General features: G+C 42.5%; 2 long non-coding RNA genes and 1 pseudogene across 2 annotated transcripts; 2 read left to right on the forward strand and 1 right to left on the reverse strand.

The window, feature by feature from the left end:
- Positions 1–3,828, forward strand: part of LOC114485161 (glycine cleavage system H protein, mitochondrial-like) — a 37,193-nt pseudogene extending 33,365 nt beyond the window's left edge.
- An 804-nt stretch (positions 3,829–4,632) lies between these two features.
- On the forward strand, positions 4,633–8,570 carry LOC114485162 (uncharacterized). The gene is made up of 3 exons (XR_003678636.2): positions 4,633–5,329; positions 7,104–7,314; positions 7,492–8,570. It is a non-coding gene; the product is annotated as an uncharacterized lncRNA (long non-coding RNA).
- Positions 6,770–12,683, reverse strand: LOC114485163 (uncharacterized). The gene is made up of 3 exons (XR_003678637.2): positions 12,595–12,683; positions 8,569–8,734; positions 6,770–7,119 (listed from the first exon to the last, which is right to left on the reverse strand). It is a non-coding gene; the product is annotated as an uncharacterized lncRNA (long non-coding RNA).
- Positions 12,684–13,012: the final 329 nt, after the last annotated feature.

Here is a 13,012-nt window from a genome sequence, read left to right on the forward strand (position 1 = left end):
CCGGATGCGCAGGCTCAGCGGCCGTGGCTCACGGGCCCAGCCGCTCCGCGGCATGTGGGATCTTCCCGGACCGGGGCACGAACCCGTGTCCCCTGCATTGGCAGGTGGACTCTCAACCACTGCGCCACCAGGGAAGCCCCTATTTTATTCTTTATACTTTATTAGTGATCTCTCCTTTTGGCTTGTTCTCCCCCTCCCCCCTTTTTTGTTTTCTTTTTTCTTTTGTGGTTTTATTTTACCTTGTTGCAGTTGTTTCAATTATAGTTTTATTTTTCCTAATTATTTTTTATCTTTCTAATTTTTTGCTTTTTATTCTTTGATATTGTACTGCTCCTTTTTTTCTTTCTTCCTTTTTTTTTAACCGTGCCATGAAGCTTGTGGGATCTTGGTTCCCAAGCCGGAGGTTGGGATTGTCTGACAACCCCTCAGGGTCCAAGCTAACATGGCCAGACTGTCACCCCAAAACTGGGTTTGCCTCTTGGAGGGTGTCAGGTCAAAAGACACAACAAAACCAAAGACCAGGAGAAGGAAGGATTTATTACTTTGGAGCAAGGAGAACACTGAGGATCTTTCCCAAAGCAGTATCTTCCTGAACAGCAAAAATAGGGAATTTTTAAGCTAAGCATACATGCATATTAATGAATGGGCTTAGGTGGTAGGTAGAGTCCAAGCTTTAGTTGATTGAAGTCATGAGGGTCAGAAAAAGTCAACACTATCATCCTTTAGATTCCAGTTGATCTGGTGGTTGAGCGCCTGAGGGAGGGATTTAAATTTTGCAAAATAGCTCAAGGTGGTGCTTCAGGCTAGTCCTTACCATTGAAATAGAACTGGGAGTCTTTACAATTTGTTATCTTTGCTATTGTTACTTCTCTTGCCTAAGTTTGTCCTTTTGTTCTCTTAAGATCATTATTACTGAGACCTGTTCAAGGACAAGTACTGTTGCCAGGCTCAGATAACAAAATGGCTTAGGCCAAAAATGGCTTCTCTTATGTCAAGAAAGCCATGCCTGGTTCTCTTTCTCCAGGGATCCCCTACCCTATCTGCTTACTGGACAAGATTAACTGCACAGTTCTTGAGTCATTCCTCCTCCCCTGTTGAGATGGGGACAGAAGCTGATTTGTTGGGTGAATGCCACTCACTTCTTCAAAGGGACCCTCCAGATCAAGATGTCTGGAGTAGACTCTGAGTCTGATAAGTGAGTTGAGGTGCATGGACCTGACAACTCAGGCATCAAGAGGGATTCTCCTATGCCCTTGCCTGCAGGTCCCCAGCAACATAGAGCTGGGAGAACCCAAAGGGGCTAGGCAAGATGTCCCTTCGTGGTTGCCAAAATTTTTACCAAAAAAACTGTGTTGGCCTCTTGGTGGGGGTCAAGCCAACAGATACAACCAAGCCAAAGATCAGGAGAAGGAAGAATTTGTTACTTGCAGCAAGTAAGGAGAACACTGGGGATCTTTCCCAAAGCAGTGTCTCCCTGAATAGCAAAATTGGCAAAGTTTTTTTTGTTGTTGTTGTTTGTTTGTTTTAATATTTATTTATTTATTTATTTAGGCTGTTTCGGGTCTTAGTTGCAGCATGCGGGATCTTTGTTGTGGCATGCAGGATCTTTCGTTGCAGCGCGCAGGCTCCTTGTTGAGGCATGTGGGCTTCTCTCTAGTTGTGGCGTGCGGGTTCTAGAGCATGCAGGGTTAGTTGCCCTGCAGCATATGGGAATCTGAGTTCCCTGACCAAGGATCAAACCTGCATCCCCTGCATCGGAAGGCAGATTCTTAACCACTGGACCACCAGGAAAGTCCCAAAATTGGTGACGTTTTAAGCTTGAGGGTACATGCATATTCATTCATGAAAGGGCTTGAGCAGAGGAGAATTCAGCATACAATTGGGGATTGACAGAGTCCAAGCTTTAGTTGATTGAAGTCACCAGGGTCAGAAAAGGTCAACAGCATCATCCCTTAGGTTCCAGTTGATCTGGTGGTTGAGTGCTCCAGGGGGGTTTAAATTCTACAAAACAGCCCAAGAAAGTGCTTCAGGCTAATCTTTACCATTGAAGCAGAAGTGGGAGTCTTTACAACTGATATATTACCTTTGCTATTGTTACTTCTCTTGCCTGATAACAGTCATTTGCTCCTGCATTCTTTTTTTCCCTTAAGATCATTAATTACTGAGACCAGTTCAAGGACAAGCATTGTGTCCAGGCTTAGATAACAAAATGGCTTAGGCCAAAAATGGCTTATGTCAAGAGGAGCCATGCTTGGCTGTCTTTCTCCGGGGACCCCCTACCCTATCTGCTTACAACACTAGATATCAAAAATGAAAAGATAATGTGAAAAAGAAATTCATATTTATTTACAGATAAAATGATTCATGCATTGATAACAAAGAAGGAGCAATATGATTGCTTTATGGTAGCCTAGTGTAATTGATACTATTGCTTCACTGTAACTTAGCATATACCCACATGAATGGTTACACCATTTTTATGGCATACAGTATTACAGTCATATTCATACTACAGTATTAGAAACATTGTTATATATTTTTTAAAAACCACGTACCTGTGATGATAGGCAGATATGCAGTTCCTCCATTTACGAGAGAGAGACAGAGAGAGGGAGGGAGAGAGAGGCATATTATATGGTCATGTAATTCTTTGAAAGCAAAGTTATAAAACAGTAAGAAAACTAACATATTAATTTCATATTAAATATCACTCATCTCATGTTTATGTAAGGATAGGCTATCTACTTCAAGTCTTGCACAGGATGTTCTATATGTATATTTTTGGGTATTTATTGAAAAATCTGCATGTAAGTGGACCCATGCAGTTCAAGCCCATGTTGTTCAAGGTTCAACTGTAGAGAACACATACTATAATTTACCAACATGACTTAATCCTTCTTTGATGACTCAGAAGGCCCTCCAGGATCACACATTTCTTCAGGCTTATTATTATGTGTTTTGTCTCTGGGGATGTTTAATATAGGCCAAGTGATGAAAGCAGAATTCTGTAATGACTGGAAGACAGAACTTGATGTCCCCTGACTCATTCCAATTCTAAGTCTATGTGCATGTGTCTCAAAGTCAAATATAGAAGTGATCCCATTTATTACTACCTAAAAGAAACACCACATCACAGTGCAATTGTTTATGAAAATAGGTTACAAATAAGGAGTGTTAACCAGCTTCTGATTATAAACCTTAACCAGGGCAAGGAATGTATCTTAGAGATTTTTGCAAAGGTAGGCTATCATTAATTTGTACCATTAATATGTTATTACTAGGGGCCACCCCTGCCCCCGTCGGCCGGGGTGCTCTAGATGCTGCGCGGAGACCCCCTGCGCCCCTGCGAACATGGCGCTGCGAGCATGCGGGCCGCGGTCTGCAGCCTGCGCGCCATCTCTGCGCCCAACGCGCCCTGCTCGCCTCTGCCTTGGATACGCACTGGCCCCAATATGCTGTCGGTGCGTAAATTCACAAACATGAATGGGTAACAACAGAAAACTGTGTTGGAATAGTGCGAATCAGCAATTTTGCACAGGAAGCTTTGGGAGATGTTGTTTACTGTAGTCTGCCTGAAGTTGGGATGAAATTGAACAAACAAGGAATTTGGTGCTGTGGAAATTGTGAAAGCTGCTAGTGAACTCTATTCTCTTATCAGGAGAAGTAACTAAAATTAATGAAGCTCTAGCAGAAAATCCAGGACTTGTCAACAGAGCTTGTTATGAAGATGGTTGGCTGATCAAGATGAAACTCAGTAACTCTTCAGAACTAGATGAACTAATGAGTGAAGAAGCATATGAGAAATACATAAAATCTATTGAGGAGTGAAAATGGAACCTCTAAATATACTAGTTTGAAACAAACAAAAAATATGTTATTACCATTATTTTATTAAAGCCTAATCATCAGATTATAATCTACTAATTAATGCAAACGTATTTATCATTATGTGCCTGATATATGCCAAGCCCTGTGTTAGTCATAAGGGATACAATGTAAATATAATTCATGCCCTCAAGAAATTTAAGTAATTCACCTTTAAAACCATTTTATTGTGCAGATCATTTTACAGAACTTTAGATGTCACTGTAAGAAATTAGCCTGGGTGTGATGGGACTGCCTAACACATCCTATAACTCGCTCAAAATATAGAATAATAGAAAAGGAAGAACGCGAATGTTAGCTTAATTACTTAACATTCTCCTTTTTTTCTGAAAAACACAGCATCCAGAATGTTCCTTTAAGGATCTAGTCTTTTGCACTTTCAGAATTCTGGGTGAATTTGCTTCTGCACATAAAATGATTTTCATTTCAGTTAGTACAATATCTGCCAGTCCCCCAGGACTTGAGGGTAAAGCCCCAGGCGGGAAGGGAACAGCCATCACATTGCCCCCACCCCTTGGCTGGCCTTTCTGTGGGTGTGATGGTGACAGAGGCAGCATGAGGGAGCCCTGCCCTGGGAGTCAGGAGAAACCAGGAGGCAGAGACAGGTGCTCTCAGTCCAGTGTGTCAGGCACTCTGCTAACGGATGCTGCCTTGCTTCTGGACGGCTTCTTGTAAACGTGCTGATTCTCATCGTGACAGGAGGACTTTACAGCTTAGATCTTCATGTCTAAAACTAAGGGTTTAGGTTACATCAGAGTTTCCCAAATTATATTTCGCAAAACACAGGTCCCATAAGACATTTTTTCAAAAAGCAGCCTGGGGCAGCAGTGTAGGAAAAGCTGCCCACCACACCCAGTGGTGGAGAGTCACAAGGCACAGCAGCATATGAAGGGTTCTGAGAAGCTGTACCTTCAAAACACTGATAGCAGCATTTCTCAAACGAGTTTGACCATGAAACCCTCTCTTCTAGTTTCACCTACTAACATCTGCTGATTCACTTAGCATTCTGAGGTACAAACTTTTGAAACATTAGAATAAACGATCTCTTAAACGCATTGATTTTATAGCATCTTAAAGCAGAAAATAGTCTTAGAAATCAGAGGGCCATGAGGTTAAGATCTCATAGCTAGTCAATGGCCAAACTAGGTCCCTTTCAGTTGCCAATTTTTCACATTCTATGTGCTAACAATCACAGTGAATGAAATTTTACTGTGAGGAAGTTTAGAAAAAGTGTCAGTAATTGAAATCTACAGATAATCTTAAAGCTCCAGGGTTTCCACTTTTGGTAAAACTCTGTTGTTTAAAGTTACTCCTGATGAAGCAAAACTAATGGTGTGTGTCCATAGGCTGGTGGAGATGCTACCGAGCAGAGAATTATCCACAATTCAAGAAGCTAATGAGAATGGGGGAAGGAGAAACAAATGGCACTGAGTCCAAAGCCAAGGTAATTAGCTCCTGGGTGACTAAGAGTAAATTACCGTTTTTTTGATACTGAGCTCAAGGAGATCCTTGGCTTTTTTTTTTTTTTTTTTTTTTTTTAAAGTTCTGAGTCATATATTCCTTTGGTGTCAGAACTAAGAAAAGAGAACCGATGCTTGCTACACTGACCTCAATGTCCTGTGCTCTGGATAGTGTCTCCTTAATGCCAACTGAAAAAAGCCTCACACATCACTTCACAATGGTCTTTGCCTCTACTTAAAAGGACAAAGATAATTTTAGGCTTCAATTTCTTTTCATGCCATTTGCTTGAAAAGAATTCTTTAAGTTGGTGGCTAAGTAAACAACAGTATTCTCCTAGCAGTGAATTGGCTGTCCCACAATCCCAACTGTAGTATAGCCTAACCCCAAAGTAATTAAAGAACCAAGCGATTTGCATTCTTTTTCTATAAAACTACTCTTGAGTAGCAGATGGCAAACACAAATGATTTGCTCTAGAGACATATGGAAACCTCTCTGTTTCGTAAAATCCTCAATGAATATTAAATGCCGAGTGATGTCACTCACTGCAGAAATAAAATGTTGTGATAATCCCCCAAACAGGCCTAATTAGGCCATACAGCTACTTGAGTTTCAGAAAGTAATAGGAGGGAAATTACTATGTGATTGGGATTTCATTAACTGTTCTTCTTAATCTGAATATTCATCCTGGCCCCAAAGAATTACCTATTCAACCTTATTTCTTCAGCATTCTATTAGATTGTACCATAATTTATAATTGTAAATCTTAAAAATGAGTAATCAAAGAGATCTGCTTGGTTTCATGTTAACTCTTCAGTTCTGCCTGAACAGCAAGAGCAAAAATTTCAAGAGAGATAGGGTGTTTTATCACAGGTTTGGGAGCATTCAACGTGCTCCCTGATAAACTCCGTTTTATAAGCCCTTGCTGCTGTTAAATTGGTGGTGGTAGCGAAATCTGTATTCAAGGTTATTCAGGAAATGATTATCCATATTAAGCAGGAATTGGAGGCAGGAATCTGAATATGGCTCAAAATACAAAGGAGAATTTCATTTTTCTCTTCATCCTGTAGATTGGCAATCCAATAAGTTGTTGGCAACCCAGTAACTTGTTCTCGTCACAGAAAGGACTGAAACTTTGAACTCCTTGGAAAGAGAGAAGTACTGATAACTGAGTCATAGGGTGAACTGAATGCTTTTTAGAATAAGGAACTAGGTGTCTTGGGCTCCTTTCCAGTCCCACACTCTGCCTGGCCTCCAAGGCCTCCTAGGCCTGTTGATGAATCTCAATTCACTAGGGTGTTTAGTTGGCCTTGGAGACCAAAGTCTGTAAGACCAGAACCCCTAAGGCAGATCTCAGGACACCTGTTAGGAGCTTGGGTTCAAGAGCCAAAGGATTTTATAGACAGAAATGGATTCTGTAGTCCAGCCCTTTCATTTCACAAATAAGGAAACTGAGGCACAGAAGGGTTGTTGTCCTTCTTTCAGGTCACAGAGCTAGTTAGGGGCAGAGCTAGGAACAGAACCCAGGTCACCTGATGCTTTGTCCATTCTTCCTTCCATTACAAAATCCCAGGACAGGCTTGTCAGGGCCTGATAGAGAATTTAGAAAGTTCAAGGCTATCAAAGTGTTTAACCTTAGCTGATTGCTGAAGTGGGGTAGAAAAGGGACCAGGTGTCTAAGTGCCTGTGTTAATTCTAGCTTTGGACCACCCATCCCCTCCTCAAGGAAACAATATTTCTCTCTTGCCTCTTCTTTCCAGTTCAACGTCTCTCCATCTGTTTGAGAGAAAGACAAGTCAGAATTTTCCTGGATTCAGCCCCATGACCTCTCCAGAAATTCCAACATAACTGAACACGATATGAATATCTATATGCATTTGACACTGAAACAGATAGTAGTTTTCATTGGTTGCTTCTACAGCCTTGTTGCTTCCTGTCTTCTCTATTTCTAAGAGGACCCTGTGATTTAGGGTGAGTTTGACCCCATATTCAGCTCGAATGACTTAAGCCAGTTGGCTTACGCCATTCTCTTGGACCCTAGGGTTGGTTCATGGAAGGGCAGCCAGGGCCCATGGAACTGAATTCTATGGTATTTATTTGAACTCCTGAGAAAGAGGATTCTTTACATTCTGCTCTCTTTGAATCTAGGTGTCCCAGGAGTTTCAGAAAGACATTTTACAACCACATGAGGCTGGTCTGTTGAAATCAGTGTTACTTTGAGGAGGCATTGCTAAGAAACCAAGAGAGAGAAACCAGGTCCTGGGAATGTCATTTGAGCTGCTGGATCACTCACCTGTCGCTAGCTCTAGATCTGGTTATTTTAGTATATGATTAAGTAAATATTTGTATTATTTAAGCCATTTAGTATTCTATTATTTACTGCCACACGTATCTCAATACCTCTTATGATGCTGATTGTGAGTTTCATAAATTTTGACTTTGCCTTTGGATCAAAGTCCATTTTAAAGTTGGTTCCAAAAGGCTTTTCTTTTTTTTTTTTTTTTTTTTGGTGGTACGCAGGCCTCTCACTGCTGTGGCCTCTCCCGCCGCAGAGCACAGGCTCCGGACACGCAGGCCCAGCGGCCATGGCTCATGGGCCCAGCCGCTCCATGGCATGTGGGATCTTCCCGGACTGGGGCACGAACCCATGTCCCCTGCATCGGCAGGCGGACTCTCAACCACTGCGCCACCAGGGAAGCCCCAGAAGGCTTTCTTTAATCACTCATTCTAACAAGAAACTCTACCCAAAGCACATAGTACTTACTGTGTATGTGCCTTATTTGACACAAAATCCTACATAGCAATGCCCAGGCTAATGAAATGAATGAATTTCACTAACATATTTTATTGTCAAAAACTTTATTATTAGAGAAATAAATAATACAAGTGTATTAGAATAGATTCCTTCCAATCCACCCTATATTAAATTTCATGTAGCCATTTTTTGGTATTATCATGTAATTTTTATTTAATTTTTACATTCAGTGGAGATATGCAAAATATTTAACAATCAGTTTGGCATAAGCACTTGACCAATCAGATTGGATGTCTGACCAATCCGAATTAAAAGCCAACCAATCAGAACAGACACCTGACCCATCAGAAAAGATGAAGTGTGTGTCTGCCAGATATCTGCCTCCCATTTATCATTGAACTTTTCGCTTGTGGGATCTCCCCTCAGTTACCTGGGAAGCAAACTGAGGGCAGGGACCACATGATAGATACCTTTGTATCCTCCAGGTAGGCCTTGCTGAGCTGGTCTCACAGTGTAAGCTTGTTTGAGTAGACATTATTCAACCAGTGATTGCTCAGGAAACATCAGTGGGTGGAAAGAGTACAGTGTGTCCCTCTCTGATGAAGATAATTGTAGAATTATCCCACTGGATTATCACTAAACAAATAGCATGGTTTGGGATGACAGACAGTTGATAAGAGAAATTGGTATTTTTGAGGAGTTATCATTCAATATGATCTTGACAAGCTAGAGAAATATATAATCACACTGATTTTTTAAACACAACAATAAATAGTATACTTACAAAATGAATAACATATAAATACAAGGTAAAGTACAACCAGAAAGGTATTGGTGAGGCTAAAAATACCTAGGTCTTATAGCAAATAATAAACTGAAGGTGTCCCAGATGTTTTATAAATACCTAGACTGGGGACTTCCCTGGTGGTCCAGTGGTTAAGACTCTGTGCTTCCATTGCAGGGGGCACAGGTTCTATCCCTGGTCAGGGAAGTAAGATCCTGCATGCCATGCGGTGTGGCAAAAAAAAACCCAACAACCTAGACTTCTGGCATGATAGTCAGATGTTCATTCATTCATTCAACAACTGAGTACCTACTATGTGTAAGGCATCATTCTAGGCATGCTGGCGACACAGTGAGAAATCAGCAATGTCCCTTTCCTCAAAAGGCTCAAGGTTTAAGGGAGAAGACAAAGAAGTACACAAACTTTAGATAACAGAGAGAGAACTTATTCGATGACTGAGTCATCAGTCATTGAAAATAAGCCCCATGAAGGACATCTCTGTAGCCCACCGGGACAGCTGTGCTCAACAGATGGCAGAGGACCAGAACCCAAGGGTGGTTGGACAGAAGCGTCAGCACTGATGGGTACAGACTGACAACCAGAGGTTGCTTTGTCCCTAATTTTTTAGGACCATGTAAGCACCTGGATTCCTGTAGGATAGAGTTAAGGGGAGGAAAAGTCCCAATAATGTTTGGTACCAGTTTTGCCAGCCCTTGATGAGTAGGGGTCTCAGCCAAGTTTAATTTCACTTAAGCAATTAAGAAAGGTGACATTTCTCACATTCACGTGTCATGGAACAATTTGAACCAGTTAAGGAATGCTTGAATTAATTTGAAAATTTGCCTAGAGAACACACATACCCTCAAGAATGTGTTTGTAGATTCTTGGGGGTTAAAGACCCGCAGGATGAATAAACTACTGTAAGAAGTGAATAATGGCTCTTGGAATTGTGCAGCATGGCAGTCCTGCTTGCTACCATGAGGAAAGCCAGACTGAGGACAAAGTAACCATATAGAGGAGGGCAGCAACAAGAGAATACAGGAAAATGAACTACATTCTGATCAACCAGCCTGAAGACCTCACATCAGCGAGATCTCCTTTCATCATCATCACCCCACCTTCCTAGAAAATTCACGGGTAAGAGCTCAGTTTGACCTAGCCTGGCCATATGCCCACCTCTGTGGCTGAAGGAATAAAGTACCATGATTCACAGCTACCAGAGGGGGAGGAGCGGCTGCCCAAAAGCAGGAGGAAAAGAGTACTGGCCTGACAAAAACCACAGAGGGTAAACTCCTTGGACAGCTAGATTCCTGTTAAGTCAAGCTGCCATGTACATGTTAAACTTATCAAAGGCTTCAATAAACATTTACAGAATCAAATTGAAAGTGCTGGTCTGCCTAGTATCTGCAGTGACATAGCATTTTAAGGGTGGGTTTGGGCAACTGACAAAAAAGTATTGATGTGGTTTTCTCAGAACATAGTAACATGCCACTTGTAGAAAGAAGAGAAAGTGGCAGCCAGCAACCTGTTATCTGTGGGACCCTTAGGTCTACAAATACACTTATTGTCCAGTCTTTTGAGCAAAGTGCCTTGATTCAATAGTAGTTACTACCACCCAAATCTGATCTCTAAGTAACATGTTGTTATACAAAATATGAAAATTCATAATTCACAAAAGGAAAAAAAATTGGATTCTTCTTGAAGTAGTGTCAGTATATCAAAATGCTTGAATGGTTCAACAGTGGTATACAGACTTATCAGCTAGAAAGTCCCAAATGTTTTACACACTTGCTAATAGAGAAAAGCCAGGGAAGTGAAAACAAAACAAAAAAATTTTTAATTCCCATCAATTAACAAAATTCCCCTAAGGAAACTTAGGGACTTTAAAATTCCTAACCCTAGCTTCTCTTATGAACTTAAGTTCTTTGCCACATCAGTGTGTTCTTATTCAAACAGAGAGAGAATGCCAATAGTTGCATGCAGCTAGTGGAACTAAAAGTTATGTTAATCAGTACACGTTTTACAGAAGAAAGAGGATTCCAGTAGTCTTCGAAGATTTTTTTCACTACTTTTCCAAATGAAGAGGAAGGTGCTGTCCACATTTGTTCAGCCCTGGCTGAGGCCAAGTTCACAGACTTGCCCAAGAACTGGCTGGGACAAGGAGGCTCAGCCTGTGCCAGAGGACAGACTCCCTCCTCATTAGGGGATAGAAACTGTGACTCTGACCTTCTTAGAGATCTGTTCCCATCAAGTGGACTCTAGAAATTAGACATTAGATTAGCAGCAACCCTCTGGGTACTGTATGATTAAGAAGTGTGAGTTAATGACACGTTTTATCTTTTTTTTTTTTTCACATAGAAGGTGAAAGCAGCTACTAGGCCTAACTGAATTTTCTTGTCTTTCTTGTCTCGCAACAAGACGAAGAATGGAATATCACTGGCATTGAACATAAAGTCACAAGGCACACGACGTGTTTTAGAAAAACCTGCTGTCTTGTTCAACTAACTGTCCAAGTTTTCTCCTTAGTCTACTAATGGTTGAGTCCACTGGTTCCCTTAATAACCTTCTCTAACCTTCCAAAAGGTGTTTCCTTAGACCTAAGAACCGTAGACTGTGGTTCTCGTATATTTTGGCCTCAGGAACCCTTAATCCTCTTAAAAATTATTGAGGACTCTAAAAAGCGTTTGTTGGTATTTGACATGTTAGAAATTAGAAGGGAGAAGAGATGAGAGACAGAGAGCCCTGAATGGATAGAGCTTCTGGTCCCAGACCTCCTTAGCTATTCGCTTAACCTTCTGCTTTACCTGAGCCATTAAATCCCCCTTTCGTGATAGCGTGATCTGGTTGGGTTTCTGCCCCTAGCGACTGAAAGAGGCCTGAATCATACATTCACAAAACAAACAATAGTCTAAGACAAGAAATAAAGGATTAAATTGAGTATAACAGAATGCTGCTTTTCCCCCATTTGTTATCCATAAAAGTGAGAGCCTACAGAGGGTTGAAGAAGGTAACCATCACCACTAACATTTCTACATTGCCTTAAGGATTTCAAAGTGCTTTCACATTCAGTATTTCACTTAATTTTTCCTACAACCCTATGAAACAGCTTGTTTTATACCCATTTTACATTTGAGAAAACTGAGGTGCAGAAAGCCTATGTGCTGTTAAGCAGCTGAGCCAAGACAAAATCCAAATCTTATCCTCCAGATTCCCACGGTCATAGTTCCTGCCTCGCATGAATGCTTGCAGTTTTATAGGGCACAGGCCTACAGCACAAGCCTTGAAAATGTCAATTCCCAGATTTTTTGTCCATCTTCCTGCGGGAGGAGGTAAGCGGTCTGCATAGCAGATCCTCTAAAATACCCACTGTATTTCGCTCTGCTCTGGAGGCGTGAAGAAGAGAACAGGAGTGGGGTTCAAGTGAGAACCACAATCATTCTTTTCGAGCTCCGTAACTGACGGGCTGCGGGAGGGGGGCAGCAGCTGGAGGAAAAGCCAGATAAGGCACCCTGCAGATAATCCACAGCCTGCGCCAGGGCAGCGGGAAGGAAAGAAAGCATCTCAGCTGCGGGTCGCGGTGCAAGAGATGCGGGATCGGCTGGACTCAGATTCCGAGGTCCTGGATTTGAAAGGCACCAGCACACAAAGATACGACGAAGTTAAGTTCCGGTGGTAGGACACGCAGAGTTGGAAACCGGCCCTCCCTGCCTACCTCGAGTGGAAACGCCTAATCCCCGATCACCCAGCCCAGAGTGGCTCTTCTTTTATCCTTTGGGGCCGCGGGGACTGCCTACCCCGGGCACGCCCGAAGCTCCTCAAAGGAACTACAAGCCCCACCAAACACTGGGGCGCGGGCGGTGATGACGAAGCCTCCGCGGATTGGCCACGCGGGGCGGGGCGCGCAGGCCTTCTCCGAGGAAAGGGGCGGGTCGAGGGGCGGGTCGAGCGGCGGCGGCTCAGCGGGCACGCCCCCTCGCCCGCTGCCCCCTCCCCGCCTCTCTCCGCCGCTCCTCTCGCTCCGCGGTCAGAGGGCCGGAGCGAGAAGATGGCGAAGACGTATGATTATCTGTTCAAGCTGCTGCTGATCGGCGACTCGGGGGTGGGCAAGACCTGCCTCCTATTCCGCTTTT

This window comes from Physeter macrocephalus, unplaced genomic scaffold, assembly GCF_002837175.3.
Source record: "Physeter macrocephalus isolate SW-GA unplaced genomic scaffold, ASM283717v5 random_669, whole genome shotgun sequence".
NCBI lineage: Eukaryota > Metazoa > Chordata > Mammalia > Artiodactyla > Physeteridae > Physeter > Physeter macrocephalus.